This window comes from Vipera ursinii, assembly GCF_947247035.1.
Source record: "Vipera ursinii genome assembly, chromosome: 2".
Lineage (NCBI taxonomy): Eukaryota > Metazoa > Chordata > Lepidosauria > Squamata > Viperidae > Vipera > Vipera ursinii.
The window spans coordinates 154,926,343-154,941,223 of NC_139513.1; positions in this window are offsets into that span (position 1 = coordinate 154,926,343).

The following is a 14,881-nucleotide window of genomic DNA, read 5'->3' on the forward strand; positions in this document are numbered from 1 at the left end:
GGGACCAAATCGTCATCGGGCTTAAAGATGAGTGCCTGAGGAGGAAGCTGATCGCCAAACCCGCTCTGATGCTGGCTGAAGTGGCCATGGAAGTCATCGCCTACGAAGACAGCCACGGTGACAACCAACGTTCCCCTGATAGCGGGCCCAGTGGGTCCGTGCACCAGGAGGACGGCATCTTCAGCGGGCCAGAGGACGACGACATCTCCATGGACATCGATGCCGTGCAGCGGCGGTTCGAGAGGCTCAGGCTTCAGCACAACAACCGAGGGGGCCCTTCCAACAACAAGAGCACTAGCTACCAGCCTAACAGAGCTAAATGTGCCAGCTGCGGCGGAAGCCACCCGAGAGCATCATGCCGGTTCCGCAGTGCCAAGTGCCATGGATGCAGAAAAACAGGTCACCTCAAAGCTGTGTGCCGTAGCTGGAGCTGAGAAAACCTACATGAATTGGAGGTGACGTCTGCAGGTACGAACCGACCCACACCCAGGGACAGGCATAAATCCAAACCCCTAGTGCAAAATGTAAAGGGAAAAGTGAGAGAGCATACGGTCCACAGCACCCTTAAGCCCAAAGTCAAGGTGGATGTTCTAATTCACGGAATCCCCTGCGAGATGGAAGTGGACTCTGGGTCCTCCGTCTCTCTCATTTCTTGGCAAACTTACAGGGACATTTGTAATCGCAGCCGGCAACAGCCTGCCTTACGCCCCACTAAACTCCGCCTAGTGGATTTTCAAAAAACGCCCATTAAACTCCGGGGAAAGGCCTCAGTCCCAACGGAGTTTAGACAATTTAAGGGACCCCTTACTATACTAGTTACCCAGGAAAACAGGATCAGCCTGCTAGGGCTGGACTGGTTCGAGGCACTAGGGATAGCGTTGACAGGCGTCAACGCCACTCAGCTGTCAAACTTAGAATCCGTCTGCCTTCAATTCGCGGACCTTTTTGACAGCTCACTGGGAAAATACACAGGACCCCCAGTATCACTAAAACTGAACCCTAATGTAATGCCCATCAGAATCAAGGCTAGGAGAGTTCCCTTCGCCTTGAGCGAAAAAATAGAAAACGAACTAGATCGGCTAGTTACTTTGGGAGTTTTAGAACCAGTTGAAGGGGCCGAATGGGAAACACCCATAGTGACCCCAATCAAGCCCAATGTTCTGAACCAGCCAACTACCGGCCTTGTAATAAGGCAAACCCCTGTTCAAACAGTAGAGACTGGAGAGGGTCTGAGGCTGCAAAGCGTCTGCCAAGATTTATTACTCAATTAACAGAACAAGAAACAAAAACACTGGAACTTGAATCCTCAAGCGGAAGGGTTGCTTTCAGCAACCAGCCCTTCCCCAAACACTCCTTTTATTTAGAGTTCAGGGCGTGGCCTCCCTCTGCCTCCTCCCGAGGAGACCCGCAGCCTTTCTCTGCTTGGTCCTGCTCGACTGCCTCCTGCGTCGGGCGTCCTTGAACAGGGCCAGCTGTGGGTCATCATCCTCCACACTATCGGGCTCACGCAGCTGAGAAGAGGGCCCCGGCTGGGAGCTCTGCCAAGCCTCCAAGCCATCATCAGCCAGTTCGTCTCCCTCCTCCCCCTCATCTGAGTCATCCGATACATCTGCGCTGGCTGCCGGACCCACAGGCTGGCCCTGAGTCACAACACCCAATGGTCAAATCAGATTATGTGCTGATTATAAAGCGACCCTGAACCGCGCATTAAACGCCCATGCCTACCCGGTCCCGGCTGTCAAAGACATCCTTGCGGCCATTAAGTCAGGCGCCATTTTCGCTAAGTTAGACTTGGCGCAGGCATATTTACAGCTGCCTGTCACCCCTGACACCGCCTTAGCACAGACAATTGTCACGCACAAGGGAGCGTTCAAAATGAACCGCCTTCAATTCGGCATCTCCGCAGCCCCAGGGATCTTCCAAGAAATCATGGAAAAAACACTAAAAGGGATCCCTGGGGTCTGACCATATTTTGATGACATCCTAATTGCGGGGGAATCAGAAAATGACTTAGCGGACAAACTAACAAATGTGCTCCATAGGTTCAGGAAGGCTGGCCTCAAATTAAGAAGAGACAAATGCTCTATAGGGGTACCCTCAACGGAGTTCCTAGGGTTTAAAATTGATGCAAAGGGAATTCACCCCACTGAATCTAAAATAAAAGCCATCAAAACAGCGCCCATCCCAAAGAATAAACAGGAACTGCAAGCCTTTCTAGGGTTAGTTAATTTCTACCATACCTTCCTGCCTCATAAAGCCTCAATCGCTGAACCCCTCCACAGGTTATTAGACAAAGGCAAACCCTGGGTTTGGTCTCCTCAGCACGACGAAAGTTTTAAACTTTTAAAAAACTTATTGACTAGCAACGCTACGGTGGCACTGTTCAACGACAAGCTACCCTTATGTTTGGCATGTGATGCCTCTCCCTACGGCATTGGAGCAGTCCTGAGCCACTTAACTAAGGAGGGAACACAAACCCCTATAGCGTTCTATTCCAGAACGTTGTCAAAACCTGAGCGCAATTACGCTCAAATAGATAAAGAGGCTTTAGCCATAGTAGCTAGCGTAAAAAAGTTTCATGACTACCTCTATGGTCGCCAATTTACCATTTTTACGGATCATAAGCCCCTATTAGGAATTTTTACAGTAAACAAACAGACACCCCAAATATTATCCCCCCGCATCCTCAGATGGTCCACCTTTTTGTCAGCCTATTCATTCACTTTGGAATACAAACCAGGGAAAAGCATGGGTCATACAGATGGGCTTAGCAGACTTCCCCTACCAGTAATTGACCCAGACCCTGCACCAGCTGGAAAGATCCTAGCTATATCCGAACTGCCAGAATGCCCATTATCAGTCAGGGACATTTCTGCAGCCACAGCTGCGGACAAAATCCTGGGCAGAGTCTTAGGCTACGTCACTTCAGGCTGGCAATCCACACCCCCAGACCCAGAATTCCAACCTTACATTCTGAAACAAAAAGAATTATCCTCCCATCAGGGATGTTTATTATGGGGCAGCAGGGTAATAATACCCGAAAAACACAGATTAAAAGTCTTGGAAAGCCTCCACGAAGGTCACCCGGGCACGGTCAAGATGAAAGCTTTGGCCAGAAGCTACGTCTGGTGGCCCGGCCTCGACAGGCAAATAGAATCACATGTGGCTGGGTGTTATCCCTGCCAACTTGTCAGAGCAGCTCAGCCCCAAGCTCCCATACACAGATGGGAAACAACCAAGACACCCTGGTCACGCGTCCACTTAGACTTTGCAGGGCCATTCCAGGGACAAATGTTCCTAATAGATAGTTATTCTAGGTGGCTAGAGGTGGCCCCAGTTACGAGCACAACCTCTGCAGCCACAATACAAGTTTTAAGGGGGTTGTTTGCCACACATGGGCTTCCGGATGTTTTAGTCTCCGATAACGGCCCCCAATTTACTTCCCACGAATTCCAGAGTTTCACAACGGCGAACTCTATTAGGCACACCACCACGGCCCTGTTTCACCCCTGGCTGAGGTGATGGTGAAATCAACCAAACAGGCACTGCGGAAAATCATCACCGGCAACTGGCACCGCAGACTTGCTCAATTCCTTTTATCACAACACACCACCCCCTGCACAACTACTGGGAAGTCTCCAGCAGAACTACGCTGGGGCAAACGACTGACTACCAGACTGGACCGTTTACATCCTGACAGATGCCCACCTGACCCAGACTTCCCCTCCGGTACAGAACTCTCAGCACTGGCCAAGCTGTCTGGGCTAGAAACTACGGAGGCAGCAATAAGTGGACACAGGGGGTCGTCATAGAACAAACAGGTCCCCTATCTTACGTCATTGACACAGGGAACAATTCCCACATCCGCAGACACATTGATCAATTACGGCAACGCAGCCCGCAAAATATGAGGGAAAGGGGGAACTTTGAAATGCAGTCAGAACCACCGCCGCAAACACCCGCACACCAAAACCCCCCCGAACAAATGGCATCACAACAAAACCCCGCACAGAATGACTTCCTCCCACAAAGGAACTCTGAAACAAGGGAGCCAAGCCCCCTGCCACCCGAGCCAGATCCCAATACACTTGGAGAAAAGGAACAAACTGAAGAAACAATCCCCTGGCGCTCCGAAAGACTAAAAAGACCCCCCCGCCTATTTGGAAGACTTCGAATGGGGTAACCCAAAAAAGAAACAATTTGGAAAACGTCAACTTAATCAGAGGGAGGGGTAAGGGGTGTTATGTATTCAAATGTTTATTAATGTTACATTAAGAATATACATAAACCAGCAGGGCTGAGGTAAAAGTCGCGGCAGCTTTTGACAGCTGTCAAAAGCTGCCGGACAGAACTACACAGGCGCCCACCGTCTGACAGCTCTCGGCTGTCAGAATCACCTGGCAACAGCACGCGCTACCGATGACAGCTCCGAGCTGTCAAAACCAGCCGGCTCTGATTGGTGAAGCAGACGGCGTGGGAAACCGGCTCAGCCCTGATTGGTCAAACGATGACAGCTGCTAGTATAAATAAGAGCGATGTTCTCTGTTGTTTTGCCTGGTTCCTAATAAAGTTAAGTTTGCTTAACTTTGCTGTCCTGCCTGCTCTTTTAAAGCACAGGGCTTGACAAAATTTTGCAGATGGAGATTCAGCAGACATTGAAAAAAACAACGATGGTGATGTAATATGTTTATACCACTTCCTGTAAAAAAGCACATCAAAGCTATTCTCAACTGAAACACAAAAACAGCATAAAAATTTAGGTAATAAAATGAACAGGGGGGGAAACCCATCCATTTAATAATCATTCAGAAAAGACCTGCATGGAAAAAAAAGGTTTTCAACATCCATCTAAAACAGGGGTGTCAAACTCAATTTCATTGAGGGCCGCATCAGCATTGCGGTTGCCCTCAAGGGCAAAAGCCCTACATGGCATGGGTGTGTGTGCTGGGTGTGTGTGCTGGGTGGGCGTGGCTAGAGTGCGTATGGCCTACTGGGTGGGCGTGGTCAGCTCTACATCGTTTGCATCAAGGGTGCCTATGGGGGCCTGGGCAGGAGTGGGACAGATCTGAGGGTCTCTGGCAGAAGGAGGGTCTCTGGGCCAGGGCCAAGGCAGTGGGGGCCGTTCCCTCATTGTTTCCAGGATGGCTTTGAGGGCCACATGAAACCACTTCACGGGCCGGATCTGGCCCCCGGGCCTTGTGTTTGACATGTCTGATCTAAAAGTTATAACAATAGATGCCTCATTGATTTCAAGAAAGAGATTTTAAAATCTATATGCCACCACAGTGAAAGACTACCCACAGCCCTCTTGGTTCTGGGCATCAGCAACAGGATCACCTCCAATAATCACTCAGGTCTGTACGGTAATGGTGATGGTAATCCGTTAGTATCCAGGTGTCAAACACAAAGAATCAGAACCATTCGTAAGATTGCAGCCACTGGTGGGATTCAAATATGTGAACAACTGGTTCTCTGTCTGGATGCCACTTCCGGAAGTCCTTTCTGGGCCTGGGCAACAAAAAATTAGCTACCGGTTCTGCCAAAATGGTGCAAACTGGCTGAATCCCACCACTGGTTGCAGCGTAGAAGAGTTATTCTACACAAGAACTAAAGTTCAACACTAAATTGGCACCAGATAAGGATCAACAGTATTCAAGAGAGACTGGACTTGGAGTGTTTGTGGGAACACCACAAGTCTAAACTGATGACATGTTTAACTCCACCATTGCCCCAGCTCTGCCTACTCTTCTCCTACAACTGGTTCATATTGATTAGAACCTTAGACTTTATAAGCAAAACCTGATTTGGTATCTAATAGGCAGCCAGTGCAACTTCTTCAAGAATAGAGGAGTAATGTGTCCACAGTCAAGAACCCCTGCAGCAACCTAGCCACCATGACCAGAGCAGTTTCTGGACCAAGTTCAAGCACTTTGTAAATTTCTTTTACAAAACAAAAGTGTGTATTTTCCCCATTTCCCCCAACTTTTAAGCCAATTCAAACAAACACATTTATTATATCCAACTGCATAGTGTGGAGACAAAATTACTTTTATGCTGTTTTGCCTATTCCCCACTTTTTAACTGGATTTTTGTTTAAAAAAAGAAAAACAATAAATTGTTTTCCGGTTTGTGATTTATTTTTTTCTTGTTTCCTTTTTCTTCCATTTTGGCTTAAGTTGTGTTTCCAAATAATAGAAAAAAGCAAAAGCAGCTGTATTGACCATGAGGGGGAAAATCCAGATTATACCAGAGCTTTAATTTGATCAACTAAATGTTTCTTAAATAGCATGCAAGCTTTTCAGTTTCCACTAATTCTTCATCACGAAGAAATTATTTCATTACTAGTTTTAGCTGTTTGGTGAGCTACTAAGAAAATAAAGTACTGTACACGTTTTTTTTAAAAAAATCCACATATTTGATAATGTTATTTGTCAGATGTTTTAAAAATTTAAGGTCTTTGTCAAGGTATCTGGTAAATGTTTCCAGGCATGTTCATACAATTTCACAAGACACATATCTGTTAGGTTTCTCTGAAATGTAAAATAGACAATGCCATTTCTCTTGAATGAACAACTACTGGGTTAAAAGTTTTTGGTCCTAATCCAGCCTGCTATTTCTGCATGCACTTTTCAGCCCAGATCCCCAATTTTGAGCTGAAAAATAATTCTCACAATTATGAAACCCAAGGACTGGAAAGACCCTAGTAATAACTTTAAGAAAAACAATTATTACTAAGAATCAGTCAAGGGCATTTGATCCCGGTAGGACTAGAAACAATGACTGTAGTGGATAAGGCTGGATTTGAAGCCGTTGCAGACTTTCTGTGAGTTAAATACAATAATAGTGTTAACAGAGGAAACTGAAACTAGTTTTTGCTGTTCGGCTTGCTTATTAACATGATTTTTTAGCAGATAGATGGTTGGTCAAATTGCTTTGATAAATAGAATGGTAGAAGCCTACATATGTGAGACTTGTTTTGTAAAAGGGGAAAACTACTATGTCGATATATATTTTATCAGTATTCAACTGGGGGGGGGACAATATATGTGTATATTTTTTCTTTCTATTTTTTTGTCTTGTTTGGTTTTGTTCTGTTTTTTTTTTTGAGAGGGAGACTGTATTTTAACTTTTGAATACAATTTTATATATATATATATATATATATATATATATATATATATATATATATATATATATATATATATATATATATATATATATATATATCCAAGGAGTTTGACAAAATTGTTTTTCTGTCCAATTATTTTATGAGAAAGGAGATGAGTCCCATCTTTTAGAGGGGTTTTTTTCTGGTCGAAAGCATGATTGAAAGGAGCTGGGCCAGCCACAAAAGCTTTTCAGGCAAACCCAGGTACACTATTGCTTTGAGCTTTGCTCCTCATTTTCACCTTATGCTATGCTATATAGATCAAAATGTAATTATTAAAAAAGATATATTTATTTCTTGGAGAGCCAGTTTGGTGCAATAGATAAGGTATCAGTTTAGAAACTAGGAAACCACGAGTTTTCTTGGGCACGAAGCCAACAGAGGAACCTTGGGCCACACACACACACACACACTGCTTTATCAGTACTGTTTTATTAGTTGTAAATTTCCCAGACTTGTTTTAAGATGGGCAGCTATATCAATGTCTTAAACAAACAAACAAGCAAACAAACAAACAAACTGAAGGTCTGTCCTAATTTATAAGTTCAGTATTAAGAAAATCAAAATGGTGGTCCTTTGAGTTTTGGACAGTCCTTTAAACTGCAACATTGGATTCAAGATACACATTGGACAGGCTATAAAATGGTAACACATACAGATAGTCCTTGACTTACGACCACAATTCAGCTGAAAATTTCTGTTGTTAAGTGAGACATTTGTTAAGTGGGTTTTGCCCCATTTTACAACCTTTCTTCTCACCATTGCTAAGTGAATCGCTGCATTTGATAAGTTAGCAACCTGGTTGTTAACTGAATCTGGCTTCCCCATTCACTTTGCTTGTCGAAAGGTCGCAAAAGAGGATTTACATGACCTTGGGACACCGCAAGTGTCATAAATATGAACGAGTTGCCAAGCCTCTGAATTTTGATCACCTGATCATGGGGATGCCGCAATGGTCATAAGTGTGAAAAACGGTCACAAGTGGCTTTTTTCAGTGCCATTGTATCTTTGAACAGTCACTAAAGGGACTGTTGTAAGTCGAGGACCACCTGTATTGATTAACTGAGATGTTTAATTTGCCTTCTTGTGGCCACACATTCACTATATCAGAGCAGATAATCTGTGGTTAATGTTAAGCTGGAATACCCCTAAAAAGCTGGTTTCTTTTTCTCTCCCTGCCCTCCACCATCTTACTTTGCGTTGAGTTTCTCCCTGTGTTGGTGCCTCTCTCCGCTTCCCATTGCAACCTGCACCTACTACCCAGAAAAGACGGGTGTTTATCAGCTTTGGAAACAACTGTTTCACCTGCAGTAGAATGTCACCTTTGACCTATTGCATTTGGGGGAAAGAGGACCCACAGCACTCTCAGTTTATTTACCACTTTATTTGCACTTTTAAAGGAAAACATGTTCTCCCTGAGTTGTAAGGGAGCCACCTGGCCTCCACATACCACTTTTAAAAAAAGAGAATGTAACCAAATATAGAATATCCACATATGATAACCTATAAAGCACTGAAGCAGTTCCGGTAGGCGGGAGAAATTTTTGAAGAGGGGGCAGATTACAATGAACTTGGCCAGCTCAACAATCTGAATCCAGCTGTTCTTCTTCCTTTTCTACACCACCATCTAGTTTAAATATAATAGTGTCGCTGCTGTTCCGTCTCTTGGTTCCCAAATGTTGCTCCATTTTTACAAAAAGCATTTCAATGTTAGTGTCAGAAAGGTTGTCCTCCCCAACATGGAGAGCTGCACTTCTTGGTGCTGATTACTCTTTGGTAAGGCCACACACCAAAGTTCCCCTCTTCTTTGCCATGGGAGATCACTTCAGCCCTACAGCACTTCAGTTGTTTTGCCTGATTGGCAAAATTATTTGCCCCAAGTGAAATACTCCAGATTAATTGCAGGGCCTGGGGCAGTTCTTCTGAAAAGAGTTCTTGGCAAAAATTTCCATTGGTAATCATCTTGTACATTTTGTCCAGGCTTTTACCAGCAAAGCAAGATGTATAATAGATAGGATTGGGCAGTGGTTTGGATTCAAGGCAAAAAGCCAGGTTGGTTCTAGTGGTTAAGGTGCTGGACTACAAATGAGGAGCCCATGAGTTCTAATCCTCTTGTAGGCAAAATCATCAGGTGACCTTGGGCCAGGCACTTTCTCTTAGTGCAATCCAAAACACAGACTGATCCCTTGGGAAAGAAAGACCCTCGACTCCATCTTATTAAGAGATATTGACTGCAGCAACTAGTCTGGGTTTCCCATGCTCAAAAGATACAGAAAGGTTTCCCTCATCCCAGCCCCCACCCCCCATGAACAGTCCATCTTCAGCCAAATGGAACTCACCGAAGTGTTTTGAGAATGCTGAGATGTTTTGCAGCAATCCACATACTTTCTCAGGATGCTGGTACAAACTGGTTTCAAGCTTCTCTGGTCTTTATCACCTGTCATTTCTCTCCCCCCCCCCCACTCCTTATTTCCCATCATGTACACACACACAGAGCTTTATTGCCCATCTATCCCTCTCCCCCACTAGCCTTTTATGACAGGATGCCAGTGAGGCACCAAACCAAGCCTGGCAGACCTGACAGTTGTCTTTATTGGGAAAACAAGGGTAGGAGCACCGTGAATGCTGGACTTGAGTCTCACAAACTAGCATGTGAGGCACTCACACAGCATCTGCCTGCAACCCCTTAAATGAGACATGTCAAACTTGCAACGTCACATGACGTTGCGCGACGTATCGGAACTTTTTCCCCATTGCTGGCAATAGGGTGGGCATGGTTTCATTGTGACGTGTCCGGCCCGTGGGCCGGCAGTTTGACATCCCTGTCTTAAAGCAACTGTGTCCTGCAGTTTTGAGGCTGCCCACCAAAGTTGCAGCATGATGCAACATGCTTGTTTTAAGGAGCTGCAGGCAAGTCATCATGGCTGCTCCACCGTCGTCTGAAACCTATGTTTGCCTTTGAATCCAAAACATTGTACAGCCCTATTAAACACTGCACAATCCAGTGGCAAATAATGAAATCGGAGCACTGCAAATTAGTCCTTGAATGCAGGCCAAAGTTCGCTCTGAGCCAGACTTTATTTATTTATTTTTCACATTTCTAAGCTACCCATCTTTATTTTTATTTTTTATTTATTTTTATTATATTTTTATACCGCCCTTCTCCCGAAGGACTCAGGGCGGTGTACAGGGCAATAAATATAAAAAACAGAATATAAAAGTTAAAATACAATTAAATATAATGCCCAAATTTAAAATTTAACACAATAATTAAGAACATGTTTAAAACCCCAACCCTAACCTATCAGACCAGGTCAGATTGCCCAAATAAATACATTTTTAGATCGCACCGGAAGGAGCGAAGGTCGGGAGCCATCCGGAGCTCAACCGGCAAGCGGTTCCACAGGTCTGGCGCGCCCACAGAGAATGCCCTCCCCCTGGGGGCCACCAATCGGCATTCTTTGATCGGAGGCACCCTGAGGAGGCCCTCTCTGTGGGAGCGCACTGGACGGAGGGAAGTTGACGCCAGCCGCAGGTGTTGCCGTAGGTAATCCGGACCCATGCCATGTAGGGCTTTGTAAGTCATTACCAACACCTTGAATTCCACCCAGAGGGCAACCGGCAGCCAATGCAGCTCGCGGAGCAAAGGTGTAACATGGGAGTATCAGGAAACTCCCAGTACAACTTGCGCGGCTGCATTCTGCACCAGTTGAAGCCTCCGAGTGGACTTCAAGGGCAGCCCCATGTAGAGAGCATTACAGTAGTCTAGACAAGAGGTCACGAGCGCATGAGTGACTGTACGCAAGGCATCCCGGTCCAGATAGGGTCACAACTGGCGCACCAGGCAAACCTGGGCAAAGGCCCCCCTAGTCACAGCTCCAATATGCTCTTCCAAAGAGAGCTGTGAATCTAGAAGGACCCCCAAGTTGCGTGCCCTATCTATGGGGGGTAATAGCTCACCCCCCCATGGCCAGAGATGGAATAATCGGAATTTCCCGGGATGCCGGCATGAACAGCCACTCAGTCTTGTCAGAGTTGAGCCGAAGCTTGTTCCTCCCCATCCAGACCCGGACCGCCTCCAGGCAGCGGGACATCACGTCGAGGGCATCACTGGGGTGGTTTGGGGTCGAAATAAAAAGCTGGGTATCATCAGCATACTGATGATACCCAACTCCAAAACCACGAATGATCTCGCCCAGCGGCTTCATGTAGATGTTGAACAGGAGAGGCGAGAGGACCGATCCCTGAGGGACTCCACAAATGAGAAGCCTCAAGGTCGACCTCTGCCCCCCTGCCAACACCGACTGCAAAGGTCCCAGAAGGTAGGAGGAGAACCACTGGAGAACTGTGCCTCCCACTCCCAACCCCCTGAGACGTCGCAGCAAGATACCATGGTCGATGGTTTCAAAAGCCGCTGAGAGGTCTAAAAGGACTAGGACAGAGGAGCAACCCCTGTCCCAAGCCCGCCAGAGATCATTCACCAGCGCGACCAATGCCGTCTCCGTGCAGTACCCGGGACTGAAGCCCAATTGGTATGGGTCTAGATAGTCAGCTTCATCCAAGAACAAAGGGAGCTGTTGCGCCACCACGCTCTCAACAACCTTCGCCAGAAAGCGAAGGTTGGAGACCGGACGAAAGTTGTTTAATATTGCTGGGTCCAAGGCAGGCTTCTTGAGGAGGGGTCTCACCACCGCCTCCTTCAAGGCAGCGGGAAAGCTACCCTCACTCAAAGAGGCAGTAATCACTGCCTGGAGCCAGCCTCGTGTCCCATCCCGAGCCGCATAAGTCAGCCAGGAGGGACACGGGTCCAACAAACACGTGGTGGAGCTCAGCTTCCCCATGATCTTGTCCACTTCTTCAGGAGTCACAGGATCGAACTCCTCCCAGATAACATCGACAAGGCTGCCCGTATCTTCATCGTCAGACTCTGCCCAGTCGGAGTCCAGGCCGGTCCGGATCCAAGCGATTTTGAACTCTGAAAGAGTTCCAGAATCCATGGAATGGTTCACAATATTCAGCAGCATACGCTATCAAGAGATGATCAAAGTGACATCATGCCGTCAGTGAAGGCAAGAATTAGATCCTGCTATTATTTCAGTGATTAAATGTACCCAGATAAGAGTTTCTATGGCTGTCTCAGCACAACAGATGCTATTCAGATTTGGTTACAGTTGTTGGAGAAAAACTCTTTCTCAATAGTCCATTCAGAAGACTCTTCTGAGGAACCTGGCGCCTCTCTGTCTCTTCAAGCCCAGCACTCAATTCAACAGTATTGTTCACAATCCTCACCAGGCTTGGTGATAGTGACACTAGGTAGGTGTCAGGGGACATCATTCTGGCTCACCGAGACTTTACCCAGCTATTCTGGTGAGAAGAGGAGCTTCTCAGAAGATTGCTTGGAGACTTTCCTCGCAGCAAAGAACATGGCAGCAGCCCTTTGGTATAAATACTGGACCGTCCTCTTTGGGATTTCCAGAGTAATTCCAGGGAGTTAGTATGGAAAGTTACCGAAACGACTATGAGGGCAGGGACCTTGATCTTTATCAGAGCATATTCTGTCCATCAAACAATTAGGTTGACCTTGTCTTTCATCCATAGCACCTGCCCAAACAACGACTTATCTGAAGGAGTTTTCTGTCCCTGACTGGGCTTTTAACTTTTCCCTGGTTTCCAGCGCCTTATGTCACCTTTGTGTGGTTAAATTTATTCTGAGTAAACAAAATCATTACATCCATGGGAGAGCAATACTGGGAAATGGTTAGAGGCCTTGATGACTCTCCCATAGTTTCTCCATAAAAGTTTGGATCCATGTTCTGGGATGCAATCTCTATGTTCGAACATCTGTGGAGATTTTCACTCATTCAGGTCATGATTGTCCCAAAGGTGCTTTTTACAAAAGGCAACTAGACTTTCTTGAGGTTTTTTTTCCTTTTGAAAGCTTTTCACTTCTCATTCAAGAAGCTTCTTCAGAACTGCATTTGTGCTACACTGTCCACCTGCCAGCCTTCTGGCATTCATGCATGGCTTACACTGGGCCTCCCAAGCCCTCCTCCAGCCTCCTCCATGTTCCCTGTGGCACATGTCATGGTTCCGACATATTGAACGCTTCAAAGAACTTTGAGGCATTGTTTACCTTAAAGAATCTTTATTCGAGTAGCATAACATAGGCACTAACATAACTGAATTTCCCTTCCCTGAGCACATAGTATCAAAGCACAATTCCCTCCTCCAATTAACAGTCATAAATCACATTCCCCAATTATTTTGAAGCACGGGCTTCCCCTCCAGTTCTCTAGCTCAATTCTTTATCATCAGGTAATTATTTCAACAACCTTGATTCTCACGCTATGCCTAGCTGGATTCTCATGCACATTCCCCCCCCCCTCCCCAGAGTCATCTAACTCTAAAAGCGAAAAGAAGAAAATGACTACATCTCCAACTGTTGTCAATGCAAAAACATCCAATGTTAGCAGCGTTGACAGCACACACATCTCCTTGCCTGAGATTCCCACCATTTCCTGCTTCACAATCTGCATGTCTTTGAATGACGACAGCAACTGGGAATGATGAAATTGTTGTCTGTGGCCACATGGCATTATGACCATGTCACTTAGCAGTGGCAGTCCCATCCCAATTGCCATGATAACCTGATGACTCACTACTTGTATTTTACAGTATACTGATGTGTGGATCATCCAAGCCTTGCTTACCTCTGACTGGTTCTGTGGATAAACCAGCAATTTTTATCCGGTTTTCTATATATTTTATTTTGCATTGGAATATAGGTTCCTTGTGACCTAACACATTTCAAAGATGCCATTCTGTTTTGTTTGTTTATTAAGCTATTTCCTTAATGCTATTTTGTGGTCTCTCCTCCACCGCTGAACCAGCTCATACAACGAGCTTTCCAGAACAATGACTTCACCAAACTTTTATTTCAGACTGAAGCCTACAGTTCATGGCACATCTTTGGAAAGCTCTGTTTCAACTCTTGGATGTAAAGCTTTTTTCCTATCCTCTGCCCATTTTGAAATGGTGAAGGCAAATGCCACTTTAGAGCAATATCTTCACTGCTATGCAAGCTACCACTACACAAGGGGCTGACATTTTATGTGTGGATGAGCTCATTTAGCTCATACCTCGGCTTACATGTTGACATTCCAGGCCACTTAAGGCCAGTTAAGACATATATCTGCTGCCAATGCATCCCAGATTTCTGGGAGTCCAACCACACAGTCACCCGTTGGTACCTATCAGCATTTCTACCTTTGAGGAAGAGCAGGTGTTGTTTGTGGAGTGGGAGATAATTGTACAACTGATGAGAAACAAAATCGAGATTGTCCCAACAAAATATTCAGGGTGTGTGTGTGTTCCAAAGGGGGAGAAAACCCAGACAGGAAAGTAGAAGTTTTGGGCAAAAACCTCCTTGCTGTTCAGTCTCGGCAGGAAATATGGGTAGAAAAGACAGAAATTGAATCTTTAATAACCTCAGCCCACAAAGAGTTGGAGATCCTATTCTTCTTACTATCCTGAGTCAAGAGGGTGTCTGTAAGGGAGGAGGTGTCATTAGCTGTAGCTGATAAAGAAAAGGGAACTTTAGAAGCACAATGGTCCCCCATGACAGAAAGTGATGGTGGTGGGGGGAGGAAGAGAAATTGGAAAGGGAAATGGAATTAGGCAATGAATCCAATGTTGTATGAACTAACGGTTCTC